Here is a 25,902-nt window from a genome sequence, read left to right on the forward strand (position 1 = left end):
ATTATTTATTTATGAAATAAATAATTAATTGGCAAATTTAATAATTGATTAAATGAGATTTAATTGATTATAAATTAATTAAGAAAAAGTTCTTAATATTATTAATTAAGAATTTAATTTTTGGAAATTAAATCAAGTGAGAGAATTATTTCTAAAGTGTTTAGAAAAAGAATTAATAATTAAAAGGTGTTTTAATTATTAGTGAGAATAATAAAGGGTTAATAATAATAATATTTTATGGGAAAATTTTCAGCTGAAAATTTTGCCTATAAATATACTATTATAGACCCTATTTTTGCCTCAACCAAAAAGATTTACAAAACCCTAATTCTCTCCATCTCCTCCTCCTTCATTACATCGTTTTCTTGGTGGATACCGGTGGAGTGCTTCACATTTGAGGAGCAGCTGCTAAGGATCTCCGTTCATCATTTTTGGATCGCCATTAAAGACCTCCATCTTTTCATTAACGTAAAGCTTCTTAAGGTAAACATACTGAACTACGAATTAAATATTATTTTTCGCATGGATCCTGCGGAGGGTTTCGTTTTTTTTAAGATTTAAATTTACGTTTTTGTTGAGTTTATGTGCTAAAAACCCTTCACAAGGGTCATCTACAGACTTGAGGAATTAATTCACTGGAAGAAGTTCAAGAAATTGATCAAGCCTCAGTGATATAAATCAAGGTTGTGGATTTAATCAAGTGACAGAGATCTCGTTAGGGTATCAGAGAATTACAGGGATTTAATCTGAAGAAAATCAAGCTATCAAAGTCAAGACATGAAGAAACGTCACGAAAGTTAGTCACTCAGGAACCAGACAGTACATCGAGTGTCAACATTGAAGTAGTGGAATTGATTCATAATTGACAGTGATTTTCAGAAGATTTTCAGAAGAATGGTTGTTGTTCAAGAGTAGTATTAATTCTCTATTAATTAATTAAGTCACATAATTTAATTAAGAAAATAAATTAAATCTGCAAAGATTAATTTATTGATTAATTGAATTAATTGATTAATTAATTCTGAATTAATATTAAAAAATTTCAGAATTATTATTGGATTAAAATCAGTTTTAACTCAGTAAGACAATTGAGATTGAACTAGCATGACAATCTGGATTGTCATACCGATTGTCATGCCAGGCCATTTTCAATAGTCTCACCGAAAGTTATACTGGAAGGAGATAGTCTTGCCAGTTCAATTTGATAGTCTTGCTAGTTCAACAGATAGTCATACCGATTGTCATGCTAGTACAAGTGATTGTCATGCCGATTGTCATGCTAGTTCTAGTGGATTCTGTTGATTGATTTATTTAAAAAGACAGAAGCAGCAGAAGTCATTCATCATCAAAAAACACACTCAAGAACAGAAGCAGAAGCCGAGCATAATATTTTATTTTCATCTGCTAAATTCAAGATCACAATTTCTAGTAATTAAAGTTAAATCCAAACAACTAGAAATCATTCTCTTGTTCTTGTGTAACTATCTAGCGGATCAAAATCCCTAGAACTTAATCTCAAATTGCGTTTAGCATTTGATTCTTTTTATTGCAAAAATAGAAAAAGTTCATGTCGAATTTATTCTAGATTTGTGATAATTAATTTGAGATTAATCCCTTGTAATCGATACCGTTGTTGTAACACCTTTCAAGTTTAATAATATTTTTATTTAACTTGAATTTTGTTTCAATTTTTATTCCGCATTAATTCGATTAAAAGGTATAGTTTGTATTCAACCCCCCCTTCTACAAACATATTGGGACGTAACATTAAAGTTGTCTCTTATTATTGTGGCCTTCAAATCCCATCTTTCAGGAAGAGCTAACAGGAATTTAAGATTTGAATCTTCAATATCATACTCTTTGTCAACTAGTGACAAATCATTCAAGAGTTTGACAAATCTGTCATATAAATCAGTTAATGACTCATCAGGCTTTGAGTCAAAGTGCTCATACTCTTGAGTGAGTATAGTCTTCCTGTTCTTCTTGATTGAATCAGTTCCCTGACACTTTGTTTCCAAAGCATCCCATATCTCTTTTGCAGTCTTGCATTGAATTACTCTGTTTGACATGACATTATCAATGGCACTATGCAGCAAGTGTCTTACCTTTGCATCCTTCGCAATCGATGAGATATCTTCAGAAGTTTAATCACTTTTCTCCTTTGGTACAGACTTTGCTGGCTGACCTGCAACTTTCACAGAGAATTTGGTTGGCATATGTGGTCCTTCATTAATCCTGTCAAGATACTCTGGATCTGTAGCTTCCAGAAACATAGCCATCTTCACTTTCCATATGGAATACTCAGAAGGTTTCAACATGGGAACTCTTATAGTCTCATATTGACTATGGGTTATGGTTTTTGGAGGTTCTTTAGTTTTGGTGGGCTTGGTTGGAGCTTCTTCTTCAGACATGATTGTTTTTGGATCTTAAATTGTTTGTGTATTAACAAATTGCTCTGATACCACTTGTTAGGTCACACACACTGTAGAAGGGGGTTGAATACAGTGTTTACTACAATCAAATCGAATATAAGAACTCAAGTAACAGAAAATAGATTTTATTCAACACAATAAACTCTGTTACAATATGGAACTGTACTCTCTCAGTGATGAACAAATTATCACGAGAGCTGCTAGGGTTACAAAGAATAACAACTTCGATAATGATAACATTTATAGTGTAAACCTTATGCCTGTGTTTATATACTACACAGTTATAAGATAAATTCTAATTGATATGGAATCAAATTATGCTTCCTAAAATATATCAACTAGTTATCTTTTCTTCCAAGTATTCTATTCTTCATAGAATTCCTTCTTCATGCATATTTCTTTCTGTCTTAGTCTCGATCTTCTTTCCTTTCAATCAACCGGCTGCCTTATCTGAAAGTCATCTTAAGTCCTGATATTATCTCCTGATAAATATCGTCTGATAACTTAAGTTCTGATCACTTAAGTTTTGATATCTTAAGTCATGTCTTCAGTATAAGTGTTGATTTCCAGTTAAGTACTGATTTGTCCTGTTAGGTAAGATCTGAAAACTAAACACAAATCATATTACACATGACATTATCAAATATATCTAACAACCCCTGATAGTTACTTTGCCATATATTTTTTATCATATCTGTAGCTATCAGATCTTGTTTATGTCACCATCTCAGTCTTGTAACCACCTCTTGAACTGAATCTTGAAGAGTCTCTGCTTCGGAATAGATAGGACTGATCTTTGGATATAGCTTATGTACTCCTTATGAATCTGATGCGAATTAACTTCCCTGACATATAAAACACTGCCCTGTAGTCCTGTCCCTCAAGTATTCTTAAAGTGTACAAGTCACTTTCATCTATGTGAGCTTCCTTTGATTGAGCTATTAGTAACTCCACTATTCTGTCTTGAGGTTCCAACTTTAATTCTTGTTAGTAAGATGATTGCATGTCCAATCTATTCTCCCTAACCTCCTCAATTCCTTCCTTTATGATCTCTTCTGATTCTCGAATAAATGTAGCATCCGCACAAACCACTATGTGATTGTAAAACCTGAAATTAGTAGAGTTGTATTAAAATCTTCAGAAGAATTGTATTTCATAGAAACTTTCTTTCTTTCTTGCATCCGAAAATCCAATGGTATCCTATGTAGTAGGCCTTTGAGGAAGTTACACATTTTTCTTAAGTAGGTCTTGAAATCGGCTTCATTGGAATAGAAAACCATTATCTTTACTTTCAGTGTTTGGAAATTTTTCGTCCGAATAGCACATGATCTTCATTTTCTTCAAAAGATTAAAATCATCTTTAATGTCCGAAGGAATCTTGAATTTACCAATTCTTTGAGAACCTTTGGCTTGGGTAAGTTCAAATTATTTAAAATTCAAAAATCTCAAGAATTGATAATTTTTGAAAATTAAAAAAAATTCAGGAATATGAGAAATTTATTGTTTGGTGAAACATACTGAATCTCATATGTATATTGATCAACAAGCTCTGATACCAATTGTTAGGTCCTAAAGTATCGTAGAAAGGGGGGGTTGATAACGATACTCACTAAATTAAAAAATTCTTTCGAATCTTTTGCGGATAAATATTTTAGTGTTCGGTTAGTAGTTCCACGTTCTTGAGGTGAATAATGTTTATGACAATAAATTAACAAACACAAGATATTCGTGAATGTATATATTTATATATAAATCCTCGAGGGGTGTTGCTACACTCTGGTGAATAAATCAACCGGCTACAATCCAAGAACAATAATATTCTTGCTTCTACAAAGATATAGAAATTAAATCACATACAATGATCTAACTTTTATTTGTCTAAGTATCTAATTAACGGATAACAATTATAGTGCGCTTTATGAATGTACAAGAGTTAAATATGGCATTATAACGTTTCTCCGGTGAGAAGTTTAATGGATATTCAATAAGTTTGAGTTTCTTTGTATCTCTTTGTTTCTTATTTTATCAGCTTTCGTTAGAGAAGAAGATAAACAGAGCAATCCAAGTTAATTGTCTTCTTCTGCTTTAAGTGTTGTCTTTATATCAATTTGAATTGCGTGGCCAAATGTTAACCAAGTAAAATAATTGATGGAATCAATAAGTATTGTTGCGTTGTTGTTAGTGGCGCCTAGAGGGATTTTCCTTGCACTTAGAATCTTCAAGATGTATGCAAGTTGCGCCTTCTAGGAATTAAGGAAGATTTAGTTGCGCCTAGGTTAGACACGAAGGCTTCTTTGCCTTAGTTTTTTTACTCTACTTGCGCCTACTAGGGATTACTTGCACATAGAGGGAGCAAGTCTCTAGGAGAAAGTAGACTCTTGTACTTAGTTTCTTGAGGCTACTTGCGCCTACAAGGGCCAGTTCTACTTGGGCCTAGAGGGGGCAAAATGAGTTTTGCCTTAGTTTTTTTTGCTTGTTGTGACTCCAAGGGACAATGAAGAAGTCACTTGCGCCCAGAGTGTACCAATATGCATTTTGACTTAGTTTTTGCTCTCATATCTTCCTTGTTACTCCCAATAGGTCAATATCATTTCTAGTACTTAGTTTTTAAGTCATACTATAGGGTAGTGGCTCTTAAGAGAGTAGTCTTAGTGACTCCTACTATAAGATAGTGATCACTTTTACTTAGTGGATTTTCTTTTAGTATTTGAACACTTCAAACAGTGCTCTTCACTGACGCTTGAACATATAAATTAACTCCTTTTAGTGAGTATAATTTCAAGGTTGCAGTTGTCTTCTTTAATCTTTGTCTTTACCCTATCTTCGATTTTTCAGAGTCCTATACTTTGAACACTGTCTATATTCTATCAATACTAATATACTGAAATCTTCTGGCGACACTTTTACACCGAATCTTCAACAGTTCTGAAACCCTGAAAGTCTTTAAACTTTATTCTTCACTGAGGCATTAATATGTTAATGAACTTTTTCACGGACCTGTAAACATACTTCAAAACTTCTTCGAATGTTTTGATTCTTTTTATTTGGCTTATCTTCATTTATTCCTGATTTCTTGTCTAAACGTAATTTTATTTACTTGTCTTGTTCTAGTGTTGAGTTATTATGTCTACTGCTAATACAGCTTTGCATTCTCACCAATAACGTTAGTCTCGCCCCGCCTGACCCCGATACGATCCCCGTCCCGTTCAGATCGGGGATTCAGTGAATTCTTAAGGACGGGAAATGATGAAAGTTTTATAAAAATTTCAGGGATCGGGGCGGAGTCTAATATTAATATCTTCCTGCCCCGTTTATGTGTATGTGTGTGTATATATATATAATAGGTTTTAAAATATTATTATATTTTTAAAATAATCTATACTTTTCTTGATCAATTTTTTTATAATATAGTATAATATATATTCTTAATTTTTAATGTGTCATTTCTTTATATTTGAAATCAATTTTAATATGCTTTGATGTTAAAAAATTGAGATATTATTAATAATTTTTTATATAATACGAATAAGTTTTTAATCATAACAAAATTATTAAAAAATACAGAATTATTATTTTTAATTAATTCCTGAATACAACGGGAATTCTCGTTCGGTCGGGGAGTGAAGAGGAAAAAAATCCCCGTTCAGGCTCGGGGGCGATGATAACAATTCCCGACCTCGAAACGGCCCAATGTATATCCTAGAAACAAACTTCAAATGTTTTTGTTATAATAATATATTTTGATTTTTTAGCAATTGACTTACATACATTACAATAATTATCTAATCTCAAAATTTTTAATGATATTAGCGAGAATCAACCTCTACTAAAAAGGAAAACTCTCACCACTTAAATTATATAATCCAATTTTAACCGTATGTATGAAAAGAAAAAGAAGTAAGAAAATTCAGTGATAAACTTTATGCCATCACATTTTTATTTATTTAAATTTAAGAGATGTAATTTATAAAAAATATATTATTCATTATTACGTAATTGTTATACAATCCAAAATAAAATTAAAAATATTTAAAATTATTTTTTAAAAGTACAAGTTTGTTCGAGATCATATTTTTGTATATATACATTCCCGTAACTCACACACGCTTTTATCATGGTATCCATTTTGCGTTGAAAAATTAACGTGGGTTACCTGCTCATTTGGATTCCGGTTTTTCTAAAACGCGGGCTATCGGCCGACCCGACCCGTGACCTTATTTGACCGTTCAAATTCTAGAGTGATTCACAGATACAAAAAACTGCTTTAAATATTTATACAATGTCCCATATTATGCGGCTTTTTTTTATCGAGGGTTAGGGTTTTGAAAAGCTTGGGTATGGAAGATGGATGAAAACGACTATAATCCTTTAAATAATTCTGGTGTAGAGAAATAACAACATAAACTGACGAATAAATGTGATGATATATTGTTTGATTTTAAAATGTGTGATTTTGATGATTTTAAGCTTTTTGAAGAAGAAAACGAGGCTTTGATTAGTGTGAATCAATTGCAGAATCATGTGGGGGAGGAGACTTTAATGACCTTTGATTACGAGTTGAGTGAGTTAGCAGAGATTAGAGATGGTGTTATGGAGACTAAAGATGTTTTCAAAATCGAGGTGCATGCCAAAGGGGGAAATGTTGTAGAGGGGAAGGTGTTTGCGAGATAGACACGGAGAGTAAAGGCATTGATGGGTTGGAGGGTGTTGTGTTGAAAAGTAATGATGTTTTTGAGATGGAGGTGAAAGTGAAAAATGAGGTAGAGGTGGGAGATGTGTACGCGATTGAGGCGGAGGTGAGAGTCCAAAGTGAAGGAGATGGTGGTGTGTTGAGGAGTAATGATGTGTCGGAGGTTGAGGTGGAGGTGAAAGGGAAAAATGAAGTAGAGGCGAAAGATGTTCACGAGAAAATTGAAGGTGGATTAGAGGTTATAAATGTGTTGAAAGTGGTAAATGAGAGTAATGTGAATGGTGATATGGAAGAGGTAGTGAAGTTAGAGGGTAAAGTTGTGTCGGAGAGTGAGATGGAAGATGTTTTGGGAACTGATTGTGAAACTCGGGTATCGGATAAAGATGTCAGTAAGGTTGATGATGAGGTTAAGGGAAAATGTGAGACTACGGGGACTAAATTGATGGCGAAGTCTGATGAAGTGGATAATGTAGGGGAGGAGAATGTGGAAATGGATATTTTTGTGGGTGAGTTGTTGAATGATGATGAGGTAATTGATGGGAATCCTAAGGATAAGTTGGAAAATAGTTCCGGTTTAGTTGGTGTTGTTGATGATATGGCCATGGAGGACAAGAGTTTGGTAATGGCTTATAAAAATAAGGAAAACGATGATGAGATGGAGTCTGTTCCAGAGTTTAGTGATGAAGATATAATGGAAATTGCAAAAGGAGATGAAAGGGATTAATTTGAAAGAATGGTTTCTCAGCCAGATAGTGTTTCGCAGTTGGCTGAAGATGAGAGGGATAAAACAATGTTGGGAGACAATGACATTTCTACTGCTTACATTGAAATGGAGACGGGTATTGAAGCAGGCGATTCTACGAAGATCACTTGAAGGAAGCGGAAGAGAGGGAAGAATATTAACGTTATAGCCAAAATTCAAATACGCAATGAACTTCCAGTTGAGGAGGATGTATGTTTTATATGCTTTGATGGTGGGGACCTTGTACTGTGTGACCGAAAGTAAGTTGTGTTTGTATTTCAAATTGTTAGATTATAAAAATATGGTTCCTTTTTAGTGTTGTTTAATGAATGTTTCTCTTTTTTATTCAAGAACTGCCCCAAAGCATATCATCCTTCTTGTGTTAATCGTGATGAGAAATTCTTCCGAGATAAGGGTCGTTGGAACTGTGGTGAGTGGCATTTTGATTCTTTTTGCATGTATATGTATAGAAAAATTCAAATGAAAGGTTATCCCTTTGCAACGTTGGAAGCCAACCCTCCTTGTCCTTGTAATAATACCTTTTAAGTTTTACTGTTGGAAAGAGCAATGCTATTATCGTGATAGGTGAAATTTAAGTAGTATATGAAGTCTGTGCACTTTGCAGATTGCCTTTGTTTATAGTCTAATAGTCTAATTGCAGTTATACAACATCACTACTTTGAATATGTAAGTGTAACTTGCATAAATTTTATGATCTGGTAAAGGACCACAACTTAGGCATAACTCATATTGTTTGATGGGTTTGAGTGTTAGCCAATACTTTGACCCTGATGCAGCTAAACTAATAATGTAGTTATTACCTTGTGTAATGTCAAAACTTAAAACTAATAAATAGTTGAGTTAGTTGTAGTCATAAACTATTTCTACACATGGAAAGTACACATTGTGTATGATGAGATCCGAAAGGGAAAGAAATGTTGAATCCAAGGTTTATTCAACCGGTTGAAATCTTTCAAGGACTATGAAATTTGGCTTATAAATTAGCACCATCGTCGAACAGTTGCCAAGTTTATAACGAGTACCATAAATCGATATTAGGAAATTTAACCGTCAATGCCAGACATATGATTGAAAATGAGCTAATAAACTTGCAGCCAGACTTAGCGTATGTGGAGCAACATGTAGATATCATAGGTCTACAAGAACGAGTACTCTGAAATATATTTGACGGACGAGTGAAAAGTTTATGAAAATATCAAATACTTCGAAGTCAACGTGAGAACCTGAGGTTGTCATGTGAGAAGCGTATCCCCGCATATTTCTAAACTGATACCGGGACGGAATCCTTATAAGGGGGGGTGAGATTGTAAAAGCCCGAATTTTTGACATCTATAAAAGACCTTTATGAATGGTAACCTTGCAGTTTAATAAAAACTTTTGGGACCATACCACATAAGAGTTTTTAATTTAAGATTCTGAGTTGATATTATGATTATACGTAGCAAATGAGTGTATGTAAAAGTTGTTACTTTTCAGAGGAAAGCCAATATTTTAAAACGATCTTATTTTATAAGCTATCAAGGAATACAAGAATTCCATTACGACCAAGGATTTAAAATCCTACGAATAAAACCTAAGATCAAGTATGAGAAAATATGAGAATTACGATTAAAAAATTTACACCGCGAATCGTTACGAAGATTTACCACGAAAACGAATAAGCGACAAAGCGAATACGTAAGCGGATAAATAAACGAACCACGGCCATGAAAATCCTATGCAAATTAATTAGTAATAAATTATCCAAGCTAGCTAATTAAATAAATAATTAAGTGAAAGACAACATTCCTTAAAATAAGGATTCATATTTTATAATTAAAATGCCTAGTCAAGTGTGGTGCTCAAGCTAAGACCTAGGTTTGAATTGGAAGAATCTTATTGAACACACCTTATACATACACAATACATATCACAAATGTCGCCCACTAATTCCAAAATAAGCCAAGCCAAACATCTCTCTCCCTCTCTAAGAACACAATGCTGATTTTTAAGAACAAGGAGGAAAGAAAAATTCAAAACTCCCATTCTACTCATTTAAAAATCACCAACTTTTTACCAACCCTCCTTCATATCATGGGTAAGTCACGTACCAAATTGGAAGCCCATCCATAAAGTTTTAAATTTAGAAAAATATTTGAAGTTGAGGGTGAATAGTAACTCCGAAAATCACTAACTTGTTTTCTTGATTTTTCATGAAAGTTTAAGGCTCCTAAAGCTAGACTAAAGCCTCATCAAGGATCTTAGGAATTTATTAAGTATTAAAAAGCTTCAAGGAAGGTACAAATATCATCCATCCCTTGATTTACTTGAATTATAAGATTGAGTTTGAGTTATGTTTAAGTACATGTTGATTCATTGAGGTTGGATTGTAAAAAGTTGGGTTAGGATGGTTGATTGTTATGAATTGATGTTGGTAATGATTTTATATAGTTTAGGGACTGATCTTGAAAGAAATATGAAGGAGTTGATGTTTGAGTTGTTGTCAATGAAATTAACATAGTTAAAATCGGGAATCGTTACGCCTATAGCCGTCGTAATGTCCGTTTGTATTTATGACTGTTTTAAGCAATAAATACAAACCGTAAATTTTATATTTTTACATACTACTGGACATGGATGTAAAATTATTGTTTTCTAGTTTGTAACCATATAAAGATCGTGCCGAGACGATTTATAGATTAGTAGAAAAGTTCATTTTAGTGAACATAGTCGAGAAAACTAAACTGCTACCTAGTGATTACTTTGAGGTTATAATTGAGGCCCTTAAACATTGTTTAAAATCATGAAACTTGGTCAGTAGATTATTATACAGTGAGGAAGCCCTCTTTAAAATTTGAGCTAAAACTATTTATATTTCGATTTTAGAAAAATATCGGAGTGATGGTTGCGCAAGGAGGGAACCCCAAAAATAATCTCAACTAGCCACTTCCATCAAACTGCTGCTTCGAAATTTTCACCCCTGTTCCCAGAAAACCATTTTAAATTATTCTATTCTAAATATTATCTAGATCGTGCACATGAAGATGGTGCATCAATTGAGTTAACGGTTAATGAAAGCGGTATGAACAGTAAAACTCTGTAGTTGACCAAAATTTTAAAATATTTGTCACCTATTTAAATTCATAATTTCAAAGCGAAACTTTTATGATAAATATTACAAACACTCAATAAGCTCCTCGAGGTAGTTTCGTATTAAAATATTAATATTTCGATTTATTAAAAATGCTAGAAAGCGAGTCACGTAATAGTAATATTCGGTAAAGTCAACTCTAAAATACTACTTTGACCGTCCGTTTCGACCAAGGATTGATACTTATTTCGAGTCGATCGAATATTGAAAATTATGAAGTATTATACTTATTAGAAATATAGTCGGTGATGGGATTAGAAATACTGATTAAGATTATTATATTTGTTGATTTGAAAACCCGGAACGAGAGGAAGTCGGAAAACTGTTGTGTTGTATTTGTTTTCAAATAATTGCGATATATACATGATTTTGTATTATGATATTTTACGAATTGTGATATATAATATCATACGATATATTAATGATTTTCAATCGATCACGCTAGAAGGTAGCGTTGTATATATGAGGTATATATTTTAGACAGAGGATCGGTCAATATAATTTGATGAAAAACCGGAAGTATTCCAGTGGTGTTTTATTTAAGAAGATTAACACTAGCGAGTAGCGTGGTATATATTTTAGACCGAGAAATGGTCGGTATAATTTATTAAAAAACCGGAAGTATTCCAAAGATGTTTGGGATGAGTAAAGTGTGTATCTATTTTATTATTAAAGTAAATATTCCAAGCGACTCGATGTCCTCTTGCGAATTATTAAATACCTCGAATTTATTTGAAATAATTTCCAAGGATCGTATTCCCTCAACTATATTTAATTACTCAAATAATGAATATTATTTTAGATATTCATTTAAATAGTAGAAGTATTCTCCAACGATTATTTTATTTTACAATCAATTATTTAATATTATTACAGATTAAATTTATTTCTTAAACATAAATCGGTTAGGGAATATTATTCCAATTATTTTTTTTAAAATAGAATTATTGGAGGTTTAATTATTTAATATTTATTATTTAATTATTAATATTTACTAAATGATTTAATATGATTTAAAAATCATAAAACCTATTTTAAAATATTTTCTGAGTATCATAAAAACATTCTATTACGTTCCGATCGTCGAAAAATATTATCTCGACATATTTTAAATATTTTGACTATAGTGTCAAAAAAATACCCCTCATTTATTTATCTGTTGACAACGGTCAATTCACATTATCTTAGTACTTCCTCCTAAAATTCTCGGAAGTACATATATATGAATATGAGATGAGTTGTGCCTATCAACAATCAAAACTCTTGGGGAACTTTGATGTCGTTCGGGTTCTTGGGATATGATAGGATTTTTTAAAGGACTAGGAGGGGTAGACTCTAGTACTACGAGTACTAGGGGGACTACCAAAGGTACCGCAGGCGAAGGTACTATGTGTACTCAGTGAAAGGAATATATCCTAAGTCCAATCATGTATTAGGATTTAGGAATAACTTCCTGTGTAATCTGTTTTGATTTCATTGATATTAATAAAAGACTAGTTTTGTTTTTATTACGGGCTTTATCTATTTAAGTGTTTAAATAAGATATATCATAGTTTAGAGTAAAGCTTTTATGGATTATGATGAGATCATAATAGTGAGACCTAAAAGATGATAACTCTAAACTTAAATAGTTCCTGATCATAGGATTACTAACTGGTAATTAATAATCCGCAAAGATCGGTACATACTATGCTTGCTTCATTATGAAGGATGTATGTTCTCATAGACATTTGTGTGGTGACACTATAGCTAGTATGTAGGTGCTTATTATAGAATAAGTTCACTGAACATGACTCGTACAGCTGAACAACTGATGAAGTTCACTCACGTGTCAGCAATTGTTCATATAGTGATAGTTGTACAAGTATCCTTAGACTTGAGGTCATCATAGTCATCTTGTGTACACTGAACTATGCTTTGGTTTAGTTCTTAGTCTCCAGGGACAATTATTAGGGCTCTACTGGGTATAGGAATTTGTACACAAAGATAGTGTATGATCAATAAATGATCTACCCCTTCCAGTGAAGGAAGCGAATGTTCAAGGCTGATCCACTTATGCTAGTTCAGGAATCTCTGGCCAGAGTGAATGAAATTAGAAAAGAGTTTCTAATTTGCATAGAACTAAGCATAGTAAATGGTAAGCAAGTGATTAGATTAGATAGGCTTGACATGAGATCCATGCCTTGTATTTAATCAGGACATTGTAGGGTAGAAGGAGTTTATTGTACGGTAACTATTCACTGAATAGGTTCTTGGTATTCTAAGCAGTGAATTCGTATTATCCGGATAGTCGCGATATGCTGAGAAGTATCTCTCACGATGTAGAATAAATGTGATTAATTAATTAATCATATTTAATAAATTAGAGAATTTATATAAATAATGATAAAATAGTTTTATTATTATTTATTTCTACTACCGGCTTAATATTGAACCTACAGGGTCACACCATAAAAAGAGAATGATTTAATGGTGGAGGAATTAATTAATAATGGCTAATAATTATTTATTTATGAAATAAATAATTAATTGGAAAATTTAATAATTGATTAAATGAGATTTAATTGATTATAAATTAATTAAGAAAAGTTCTTAATATTATTAATTAAAGGATTTAATTTTTGGAAATTAAATCAAGAGAGAGAATTATTTCTAAAGTGTTTAGAAAAAGTATTAATAATTAAAAGGTGTTTTAATTATTAATGAGAATAATAAATGGGATAATAATAATATTATTTATGGGAAAATTTCAGCTGAAAATTTTGCCTATAAATATACTATTATAAACCCTATTTTTATTTCAAACCCCAAAATTTTATAAAACCTAATTCTCTCCACCTCCTCCTCCTCCTTAATGTCGTTTTCTTGGTGGATACCAGTGGAGTGCTTCACGTTTGAGGAGCAGCTGCTAAGGATCTCCGATCGTTGCTTTTGGATCGCATATTAAAGGTTAGTAATCGATCCATATATTTTTACCATGATTTATATGCTTTTATTTGGATTTTATTTGTGTAAAAGTGTTTTATCATGCCTCCGCTGTGATTAAAATCTAACAATGGTATCAGAGCTTAGGTTGTATGCATATAGATCTGTGGTAAAAATTTCAGAATTTTATGTGCTTGTATGAATTAATTATGATTTTTACAAGTTATATCATGGATTAATTTTGTCTGATGAGAAATCGTTTCTCAGAATAATTTTGAATGTTGATCTGGGTTCTACAAGTGTTGTAGATCGTCTGGGTATTTTTCTTATATTTTTATGATGTATAGATTTTTTATTATGAATTTTTGAAGTGGTTGCAATTAAATTCGTAATTAAATAAGTATATATATTATTTGTTAGTATATACATATAAACATCTGCTATACATCTGCTGTTACCTGTTGATTGCCCGGAGACGAAGACAGAGAAGGACGGCAGCACGCTGTTCGAGAAAGGCTGTCAGGCGGCTGCTGCAGGCGCGTGTGGCGCCCGCGCGCGCGGGGGTGTCGGGCATTCCGGGAATGTGTTACACCCTGTGGCGCATTCACGGAATGTGTTACACCTTTTAATGGCTTAAAAGGGTGGTAACGCATCACCGGAATGCGTTACAGGGCTTGTAACGCGTTCCTGTAATGCGTTACAGCCCGACTGTCCACATTAAATTTGATTTTTTCGGAGTTTCGTAACTCCGTTTTGGGCGTGCAATATATCGTTTGATTCGTTTTTCCGAGATAGATCTAATAGAGTGATCAAATTTTAGTTTATATAAAAGTTTTGAACTGTTTATATTTCCGAAAGTGTTTTAAAGTTGTTTTTAACTATTTTAACTGCTTTTAAATGCTTCATGTGATACATAGAGATGTATAATGCTTAGACCTATATGCTAGATGATGTAACATGCCTACCTTGATGTTTATTCATGTTTATATATGTGATATATGCTTAGTTTATCATGCGATGATAGATTTAGGTGAACTTAAATGAACATAAGGCGTTTGTTAGACAACCTAGTATAGTGAAATTATTTCATAACCTTAATAACAATATTATGAATACAATCATGAGATTCTTGTGTTTATGAAATACGTAGTTGAATATGAATTTTTGATATGAGAGAAAGGATGATTCTGTTAACAACAGATTTCTATCTGTAAGAAAGGGTTATTAAGTGACGTTTCTTGACAATGCTCCACCCGATTTGGGAATCATCTGATTATCGATTATTGATTTGAAATATTTAATTTAAAAGGAAGAATCTCTTTATAATATGATTATGATTGTAACGTAATATAATCCCTCTAAAATTAAATAATATCAAGTAGTAATTGGCCAATGACACAACGGGCTTGTGTCGGTCATAGCCTTCCAACATGATAGAAAAGTAGTTCTTATTTTTGAATCATTATCGGTTCGTGCTACAGCCGAGGGCTTTGATTTCGAAATAAGAAATACTTGTCTATTACATAGAGATGTGTACATTGAATAAGAATCTAAAGGTCGGTACGTGCCACAGCCGTGGGCCTTTGGGGACTGATTCAACTGTACGGAATGTTGGGTTAGACTTGACTTAGAATATTAAGTTTATCGTGCCACAGCCGAGACTCAATTATTAAAGAGGCTAAAGTTTGATTAGGGAATAACATAAGATGTAATTGACAAGAGTTGTCTGCCTATTGAACATTACATGGCGGTTCGTGCTACAGCCGGGGTTGTATAATGGAATGTAGGATCCCTATTCCCACTAGCATTATGAATGCTTAATTTTTCACGTAGGGAGTTGAATAAATTAGATAAAATAGTGGGAGCCACTTATGAATAAAGACCCGATTCATATAGTGCTTTGAAATGAAATCGAATATTTGCTAAGTGTTGTTATGTGTTTATCATTTACAGATTTACTTTGTACGTCATGTCTTCTGCACTATCACTCAGGAGCATACTAGATGCTCACAAGTTGACTAGTCCTAATTATGCTGACTGGCTTCGAAACTTGAGAATTGTTCTCAGGATTGAGAAGCTGGAATACGTGATTGACTCACCTAAGCCTACTGAACCTGCTAGTGATGCACATAATGATGAACATGTTGTGTATCGTAGGTGGATAGATGATGCAAATGTTGATCAATGCATCATGCTAGCTTTCATGAACATTGAGCTACAGAAGCAACATGAGCATATGGATGCTCACACTATCCTCATGTATCTACAAGAGTTGTATGATGTGGCAGGGAGGACAGCTCGATATGAGATATCGAAGGAGCTGTTTAGTTGTAGGATGTCTGAGGGATCATCTGTGAATGACCATGTACTTAAGATGATCAATTTGATTGAACGTATTGGACAACTTGGTTTTGCCATGGATGGGGAGCTGAGCCAAGACTTGGTCTTGCAATCGCTTCCGAGTTCGTTCTCGCAGTTTGTTGTGAACTTTCACATGAATAAGTTGGACGTCAGTCTGCCTGAACTCCACAACATGTTGAAGACTGCGGAATCGAATTTCCCCCCTAAGAAGAGTTTTGTTCTTCTAATTGGTGAAGGTTCCAATCCTAAGAAAAGGAAGAGGAACCCTTCCAAGAAGAAGAAAGTAGGTGAGAAAATGCCGGTTCCACCAAAAGCTGAAGACCCCAAGAGCAAAGTTGTTTGCTTTCACTGTAACAAGGTGGGGCACTAGAAGAGGAACTGCAAGGTTTACCTTGCAGAATTGAAGAAGAAGAAGGGTAGTGAGACTGTCACTTCTGATTCAGGTATGTTCATGATAGAAGTGAATATGTCATTAAATTAAATTTCTTCTTGGGTATTAGATACCTCCCGTGGTTCTCAAATCTGCAATTTGTTGCAGGGACTAAGGAGAAGTAGGACTCTTGAAGAAGAGGAGGTGATTCTACTGATGGGAAATGGAGCAAGAGTTGCTGCTGTAGATGTAGAATCATTTCATTTACATATGCCTATGGGCAAGACTATTGTTTTAAATAATTGTTATTTTGTTCCCTCGATTGTGAGGAATATTATTCCCATGTTAGACTTGGCTGGATTTTCATTTATTATTGAGAATAATGAATGTTCTATTCTTAGAATTAATATTCTTTATGGACGTGGTACTTTAAATAATGGTATGTATGTATATGACATAGAGCATGATTTACTTCAGATTGAACAAACTAATAAAAAAAAAGGGATGATGAAAATCTCACTTCATTGTGGCACTGCAGTCTCCATTTAGTAGACATGGAGAGAGGGCTGCAAATTTGCTAGGAATGGTACACACAGATGTATGTGGACCAATGTCTACGCAAGCCATGGGTGGATTTTCATACTTCATTACTTTCATGGATAATAGATCTAGATTCGGATATGTGTTTGATGAAACACAAGTCTGAAGCCTTTGAAAAGTTCAAAGAGTATAAGTATGAAGCGGAGAAACAAACCAAACATAGTATTATGATTCTTCGATTAGATCGAGGTGGTGAATACTTGAATGGAGAGTTTCTGGATTATCTCAAAGTAAATGGTATAGTCTCCCAGTGGACGCCTCCAGATTGGTATCTAAAAGGAGAAATCGAACTTTGTTAGACATAGTTCGGTCCATGATGAGCTATGCAAATCTTCCAGTATTCCTATGGGGTTACGCATTGGAAACCTCAGCATATTTACTGAATAAGGTGCCTTCCAAAATTTGTTCCTCAAACTTCTTATGAGATATGGAAAGTAAGGAAACCGGGTATTAAACACGTTAAGATTTGGGGATGTCCATCTTATGTCAAGTAAGTTGAACCAGATAAGCTGGAATATTGATCCGTTAAATGTAGTATTGTGGGATATCCTAAAGAGACTTTAGGGTATTACATTTACACCGATTATCGGGTGTTTGTCTCCAGACATGCTACCTTCTTGGAAAAGGAGTTTATCCTTGAAGGAAACAGTGGGAGCAAAATTGAACTTGATGAAGTTCAAGAAGCACAAACTACTACGGATCAAGTGGAAACACCTGTTCTGACTGAACAACCTTTTGTGGAACAGCCCATTCATAGAACAGGGAGAGTGTCTCGCCAACCTGAGAGGAAATATGGCCTTGTCATTGAGAATGACAATGAGTTGTCGATCATTGATGATGACGACCCTGTGACCTATAATGAGGCTATGAGTAGTGTTGACTCAGAGAAAGGGCATAGTGCCATGAAATCCGGAATGAAATCTATGTATACGGGATACAAAAGAATGATTAGAGCAGATGGCCAGGTGGAGACCTTTAAGGCCAGGCTTTTGGGAAAAGGATTCAAACAAAGGCAATGGATTGACTTTGATGAAACCTTTTACCTATAGCCCTGTTAAAATCAGTTCGGATTTTGCTTGCGAATGCTGCTTACTACGACTATGAGATCTGGCAAATGGCCAGATGGTTTTCTTTCCAAGGGAAATGAAAACCTAGTGTGTAAGCTGCTGTGAACCATATGTGGTTTAAAGCAAGCTTCTCGAAAGATGGAACATTCATTTTGATGAGACAATCAAAGAGTTTGATTTTATCAAAAAACGTAGATGAACCATGCGTCTACAAAAGGGTTAGTGGGAGCGCGGTAACATTTCTTGTATTGTATTGAAATAGAGTTGACACACATAACAACATAGCAGACCCACACACAAAGCTACTTTCTGAAAGTCACTTTGATCGTCATAAAGACTAGATCGGTATTAGATACCAGAGTGATTGGCTTTAGTACAAGTGGGAGATTGAAAGGAATATGTCCTAAGTCCAATCATGTATTAGGATTTAGGAATAACTTCCTGTGTAATCTGTTTTGATTTCATTGATATTAATAAAAGACTAGTTTTGTTTTTATTACGGGCTTTATCTATTTCAGTGTCTAAATAAGATATACCATAGTTTAGAGTAAAGCTTTTATGGATTATGATGAGATCATAATAGTGAGACCTAAAAGATGATAACTCTAAACTTAAATAGTTCCTGATCATAGGATTACTAACTGGTAATTAATAATCCGCAAAGATCGGTACATACTATGCTTGCTTCATTATGAAGGATGTCTGTTCTCATAGACATTTGTGTGGTGACACTATAGCTAGTATGTAGGTGCTTATTATAGAATAAGTTCACTGAACATGACTCGCACAGCTGAACAACTGATGGAGTTCACTCACGTGTCAGCAGTTGTTCACATAGTGATAGTTGTACAAGTATCCTTAGACTTGAGGTCATCATAGTCATCTTGTGTACACTGAACTATGCTTTGGTTTAGTTCTTAGTCTCCAGGGACAATTATTAGGGCTCTACCGGGTATAGGAATTTGTACACGAAGATAGTGTATGATCAATAAAGGATCTACCCCTTCCAGTGAAGGAAGCGAATGTTCAAGGCTGATCCACTTATGCTAGTTCAGGAATCTCTGGCCAGAGTGAATGAAATTAGAAAGGAGTTTCTAATTTGCATAGAACTAAGCATAGTAAATGGTAAGCAAGTGATTAGATTAGATAGGCTTGACACGAGATCCATGCCTTGTATTTAATCGGGACATTGTAGGGTAGAAGGAGTTTATTGTACGGTAACTATTCACTGAATAGGTTCTTGGTATTCTAAGCAGTGAATTCGTATTATCCGGATAGTCGCGATATGCTGAGAAGTATCTCTCACGATGTAGAATAAATGTGATTAATTAATTAATCATATTTAATAAATTAGAGAATTTATATAAATAATGATAAAATAGTTTTATTATTATTTATTTCTACTACCGGCTTAATATTGAACCTACAGGGTCACACCATAAAAAGAGAATGATTTAATGGTGGAGGAATTAATTAATAATGTCTAATAATTATTTATTTATGAAATAAATAATTAATTGGCAAATTAAATAATTGATTAAATGAGATTTAATTGATTATAAATTAATTAAGAAAAGTTCTTAATATTATTAATTAAAGGATTTAATTTTTGGAAATTAAATCAAGAGAGAGAATTATTTCTAAAGTGTTTAGAAAAAGGATTAATAATTAAAAGGTGTTTTAATTATTAATGAGAATAATAAATGGGATAATAATAATAATATATATGGGAAAATTTTAGGTGAAAATTTTGCCTATAAAAATACTATTATAAACCCTATTTTTATTTCAATCCCCAAAATTTTATAAAACCTAATTCTCTCCACCTCCTCCTCCTCCTTAACGTCGTTTTCTTGGTGGATACCGGTGGAGTGCTTCACGTTTGAGGAGCAGCTGCTAAGGATCTCCGATCGTTGCTTTTGGATCGCATATTAAAGGTTAGTAATCGATCCATATGTTTTTACCACGATTTATATGCTTTTATTTGGATTTTATTTGTGTAAAAGTGTTTTACCAAGCCTCCGCTGCGATTAAAATCCAACACTCAGGAACCTGTAAAGTGTGTGCATACCCGAAATGGGACACATAGCCCGAACGCGGCCAGGGTGATAACTAGGATACGAAGGTTTCGTCCTTCTAATAGTAGAAAAGGTTACAGATTTCCATATTACGACTGATCATCGTATGCGGTGGCTCCAGTGGATGTTTTATTCTTCTAATTAGAATTGTGATACAATACCGTAACCCAATCCTAGGTGTCGGGTTTACCATTAAGGTATGTGCAAACTAATAAGTCAATTAAAGAATACATTTGAAAAGAGGTGTGTATCACCAAGAAAACTACTTTGAATAAATACATATCCTTATACGGATTAATATAATTTCTTTAACAGTCTTTTCATACTGTTGATTATTATGGATGAGCATTATTGCTCACTCTTGCTTTCTTTTAAATGTCACAACACAACATATTACAGTATGCCGGCGACTTAGTCACTTGAAATCGTGGGGAGAATCCCTTACAGCTTTGTCTCATGTGGACCAGAGTATTCAGATAGATATAAGATGTTAGTAGTAATTATTGTAACTTCATGTAGAGGTTACGAATAATTTTTTAAGATCCTGTAAAGTACATTTGAGTTGCAATAATAGAAGATTACATTGTATAAATCTTTTGAGTGTTGTGACTCTTTTATTCAGAGCTCATTACTTCTTGGGATATTCGAGTTTGAAATCTTGTTAAGATTGTCTAAATTATATCAATATCGCGAAAATCATTCTTCCAAGGCTGATTGCCTTCTGAACAAAGGGAATTATAGTTGAGAACCGATTGCGGTAATATGAGATTGAAAACTCAGTGCTATGATTGTGCAATTTGAAACATATTGATGGGTAAAATTATGAAAAGGGGGAATAACATGTTTAGATCATATCGTATGAAATTTTTGTTGGAATGAGTACTTAATGGATTCAGGAACGACTAAACATATATGAATTAGAACAATAGGGTTTCCAAAAAGTGAAGGTAAGATTAGTAACAACCCCGTGTTAGCAGTACTAGACTATAAAAAATGGGATTTTGTATGAAGTATAACAATTAGTCTATGCGGCTTAAGGACCGGGACATAAGGTGTCATAGTAATGATCTAAAAATAGACGCGATAAGGTTCACATCGTAATGGGCAAAGAGTTTAACTTATGAGGAAATTATGGAATTTTTTTTCTCTCCCATAGTGTATACTTACACTGAACACGAGGTAGATGCTATACTTAAATTGATAAAGGATTATGATTGAGAAATCTATTATCATCAAGTAAAGGCCAATATGGTGGCCGAAATTTTAAGTAGGAAACGATAGATTGAGAATAACAAATTTCAGGAGAACTGATGAGGAGGATCGCATGAATGAATTTTCAAGTTAAGACAATGTGAAGAAAACCCTTTATTACGTAACGGGAAGAATTAATGATGCCTAGAAACTTAAAAAATGTTAGTAATGACCAACGATGAAAATGGATGTCATTGACGTGGTTGAAAATGAAAATGGGATGACGAGGATTAAAATTTTGGTGATTACGGTTTGTAAATGACTCGAATGGGAGTAAGAGTTTATTATAATAAATTTTGAAGAAGGATTACCAGGAACTAAGTATTCCATTAGGCTATTTAGGGATTTTGAGTTATAGGTTATAAAAGACCGGTTATTGTAGTATGCAAATGATAGGTCTCCACCCGACGAAATTATAATAAACACGGAAGAGATAATGGGTGAAAGAAAGACCCCGTGGCAATTGTGCCAGGCAAGAACCCATGATTTAATTTCACAACTGGATTATTTCCCAAAGTATTTCAAAAAAAAGAATGAACAGAGGCACGACTTAGAGTTCTCAAATCGATAAGAAGGGCGAGAGAACTATCTAGACTATTGAAGATACGTCTAATGGCTTTCCTTTTATTTGGAACGGTTAGGAGAATCGCCTATCATTGACAGAAAATTCGTGTAGATATACTTACCACACAGGCATACGGAAAATAGCCGCTGATATCCCTTATGGAGGACAACGTGGAAGAATGAAGGATGTTATTGTTAGAGCTGACAGAATGAAAAAAAAGATCGTACACGCCCTTTAAAGGCCACATGTTGCAATTCACAACAAACGCGAATAGGTCTAAGGAACTAGCGAGAATAACAAATACGACCCGGAAGGTATCGTAGTACTATAAGTATTATATGGGAAGTGATTAAAGAAGTCTAACCGATAGCGGAAGATGAGCGTTCCACGATTCTAAAACGTATCAATCAATTGCATATGAAATGGTGATTCCTTCAAGATGGCAATAGGACCACGATGTGCCTTACATTACTATAGGAAGAAATGTTAAATCGGACGCTAAGTTAGTAACAGAAGACGAGCGTGTAGAAATGCAACGAGAACCTATTATATAAAATAATCGACAGAGATGATGCGACGAAATGAGCAAACGTTAAGGAATGAAACTCTAGCACTCGTAAGAGTGATGGAGGGGAATGAATAAGTTGAAGGACCATTGTAAACACTTGAAGATGCGCTAATAGTCCATATTATAGATTTTTAAAAAAAATATGAAGTGACCAGTTAATGTTAATTAAATCACCTACAATAACGAGTTATCATACGGGCATTGGAATGGCTACAGAGCTTTGAATGGAAGAAAGAATAGTTCTCCATTAGGTTGGGAAGAAGTTGGTAAGTAGAGGATACTTGGACCATAGTTGAGAATATACCAAAGAAATTCCTAGAATTTATCAGAACCCGGCTAGTGGCAGCCTAGGATGAACAATAGAGATATGTGGACCATAACTATAAGGTCAGAGAGTACGAAGTAACATACCAAGTATTGTTGAAAGTGCCTTCTGGGGAGGGAATGATGAGATCCGAAAGGGAAAGAAATGTTGAATCCAAGGTTTATTCGACCGGTTGAAATCTTTCAAGGACTATGAAATTTGGCTTATAAATTAGCACCATCGTCGAACAGTTGCCAAGTTTATAACAAGTACCACGAATCGATATTAGGAAATTTAACGGTCAATGCCAGACATATGATTGAAAATGAGCTAATAAACTTGCAGCCAGACTTAGCGTATGTGGAGCAACATGTAGATATCATAGGTCTACAAGAACGAGTACTCTGAAATATATTTGACGGAAGTGTGAAAAGTTTATGAAAATATCAAATACTTCGAAGTCAACGTGAGAACCTGAGGTTGTCATGTGAGAAGCGTATCCCCGCCTGTTTCTAAACTGATACCGGGACGGAATCCTTATAGGGGGGGGGAGATTGTAAAAGCCCGAATTTTTGACATCTGTAAAAGACCTTTATGAATGGTAACGTTGCAATTTAATAAAAACTTTTGGGACCATACCACATACGAGTTTTTAATTTAAGATTCTGAGTTGATATTATGATTATATGTAGCAAATGAATGTATGTAAAAGTTGTTAGTTTTCAGAGGAAAGCCAATATTTTAAAACGACCTTATTTTAAAGCTATCAAGGAATACAAGAATTCCACTATGACCAAGGATTTAAAATCCTATGAATAAAACCTAAGATTAAGTATGAGAAAATATGAGAATTACGATTAAAAAATTTACACCGCGAATCATTTACGAAGATTTACCACGAAAATGAATAAGCGACCAAGCGAATACGTAAGCGGATAAATAAATGAACCAAGGCCATGCAAATCCCATGCAAATTAATTAGTAATAAATTATCCAAGCTAGCTAATTAAATAAATAATTTAGTGAAAGACAACATTCCTTAAAATAAGGATTCATATTTTATAATTAAAATGCCTAGTCAAGTGTGGTGTGCAAGCTAAGACCTAGGTTTGAATTGGAAGAATCTTATTGAACACACCTTATACATACACAATACATATCATAAATGTCACCCAATAATTCCAAAATAAGCCAAGCCAAACATCGCTCTCTCTCTCTAAGAACACAATGCTGATTTTTAAGAACAGGGAGGAAAGAAAAATTCAAAACTCCCATTCTACTCATTTAAAAATCACCAACTTTTTACCAACCCTCCTTCATATCATGGGTAAGTCATGTACCAAATTGGAAGCCCATCCATAAAGTTTTAAATTTAGAAAAATATTTGAAGTTGAGGGTGAATACTAACTCCGAAAATCACTAACTTGTTTTCTTGATTTTTCATGAAAGTTTAAGGCTCCTAAAGCTAGACTAAAGCCTCATCAAGGATCTTAGGAATTTATTAAGTATTAAAAAGCTTCAAGGAAGGTACAAATATAATCCATCCCTTGATTTACTTGAATTATAAGATTGAGTTTGAGTTATGTTTAAGTACATGTTGATTCATTGAGTTTGGATTGTAAAAAGTTGGGTTAGGATGGTTGATTGTTATGAATTGATGTTGGTAATGATTTTATATAGTTTAGGGACTGATCTTGCAAGAAATATGAAGGAGTTGATGTTTGAGTTGTTGTCAATGAAATTAACATAGTTAATATCGGGAATCATTACGCCTATAGCCGTCGTAATGTCCGTTTATATTTATGACTGTTTTAAGCAATAAATACAAACTGTAAATGTTATATTTTTACACACTACTGGACATGGATGTAAAATTTTTGTTTTCTAGTTTGTAACCATATAAAGATCGTGCCGAGACGATTTAAAGATTAGTAGAAAAGTTCATTTTAGTGAACCTAGTCGAGAAAACTAAACTGCTACCTAGTGATTACTTTGAGGTTATAATTGAGGCACTTAAACATTGTCTAAAATCATGAAACTTGGTCAGTAGATTATTATACAGTGAGGAAGCCCTCTTTAAAATTTGAGCTAAAACTATTTATATTTCGATTTTATAAAAATGTCGGAGTGATGGTCACGTAAGGAGGGAACCCCAAAAATAATCTCAACTAGCCACTTTCATCAAACTGCTGCTTCGAAATTTTCACCCCTGTTCCCAGAAAACCATTTTAAATTATTCTATTCTAAATATTATCTAGATCGCGCATATGAAGATGGTGCATCAATTGAGTTAACGGTTAGTGAAAGCGGTATGAACAGTAGAACTCTATAGTTGACCAAACTTTTAAAATATTTTTCACCTATTTAAATTCATAATTTCAAAGTGAAACTTTTATGATAAATATTACAAACACTCAATAAGCTCCTCGAGGTAGTTTCATATTAAAATATTAATATTTTGATTTATTAAAAATGCTAGAGTGCGAGGCACGTAATAGTAATATTCGGTAAAGTCAACTCTAAAATACTACTTTGACCGTCCGTTTCGACCAAGGATTGATACTTATTTCGAGTCGATCGAATATTGAAAATTATGAAGTATTATACTTATTAGAAATATAGTCGGTGATGGGATTAGAAATACTGATTAAGATTATGATATTTGTTGATTCGAAAACCCGGAACGAGAGGAAGTTGGAAAACGTATCTTGGACTCAGGCAAGTTTTCAAACCCTACCTTTTAAAACTGTTGTGTTGTGTTTGTTTTCAAATAATTGCGATATATACATGATTTTGTA

Source organism: Apium graveolens, chromosome 9 (genome assembly GCF_009905375.1).
Source record: "Apium graveolens cultivar Ventura chromosome 9, ASM990537v1, whole genome shotgun sequence".
NCBI lineage: Eukaryota > Viridiplantae > Streptophyta > Magnoliopsida > Apiales > Apiaceae > Apium > Apium graveolens.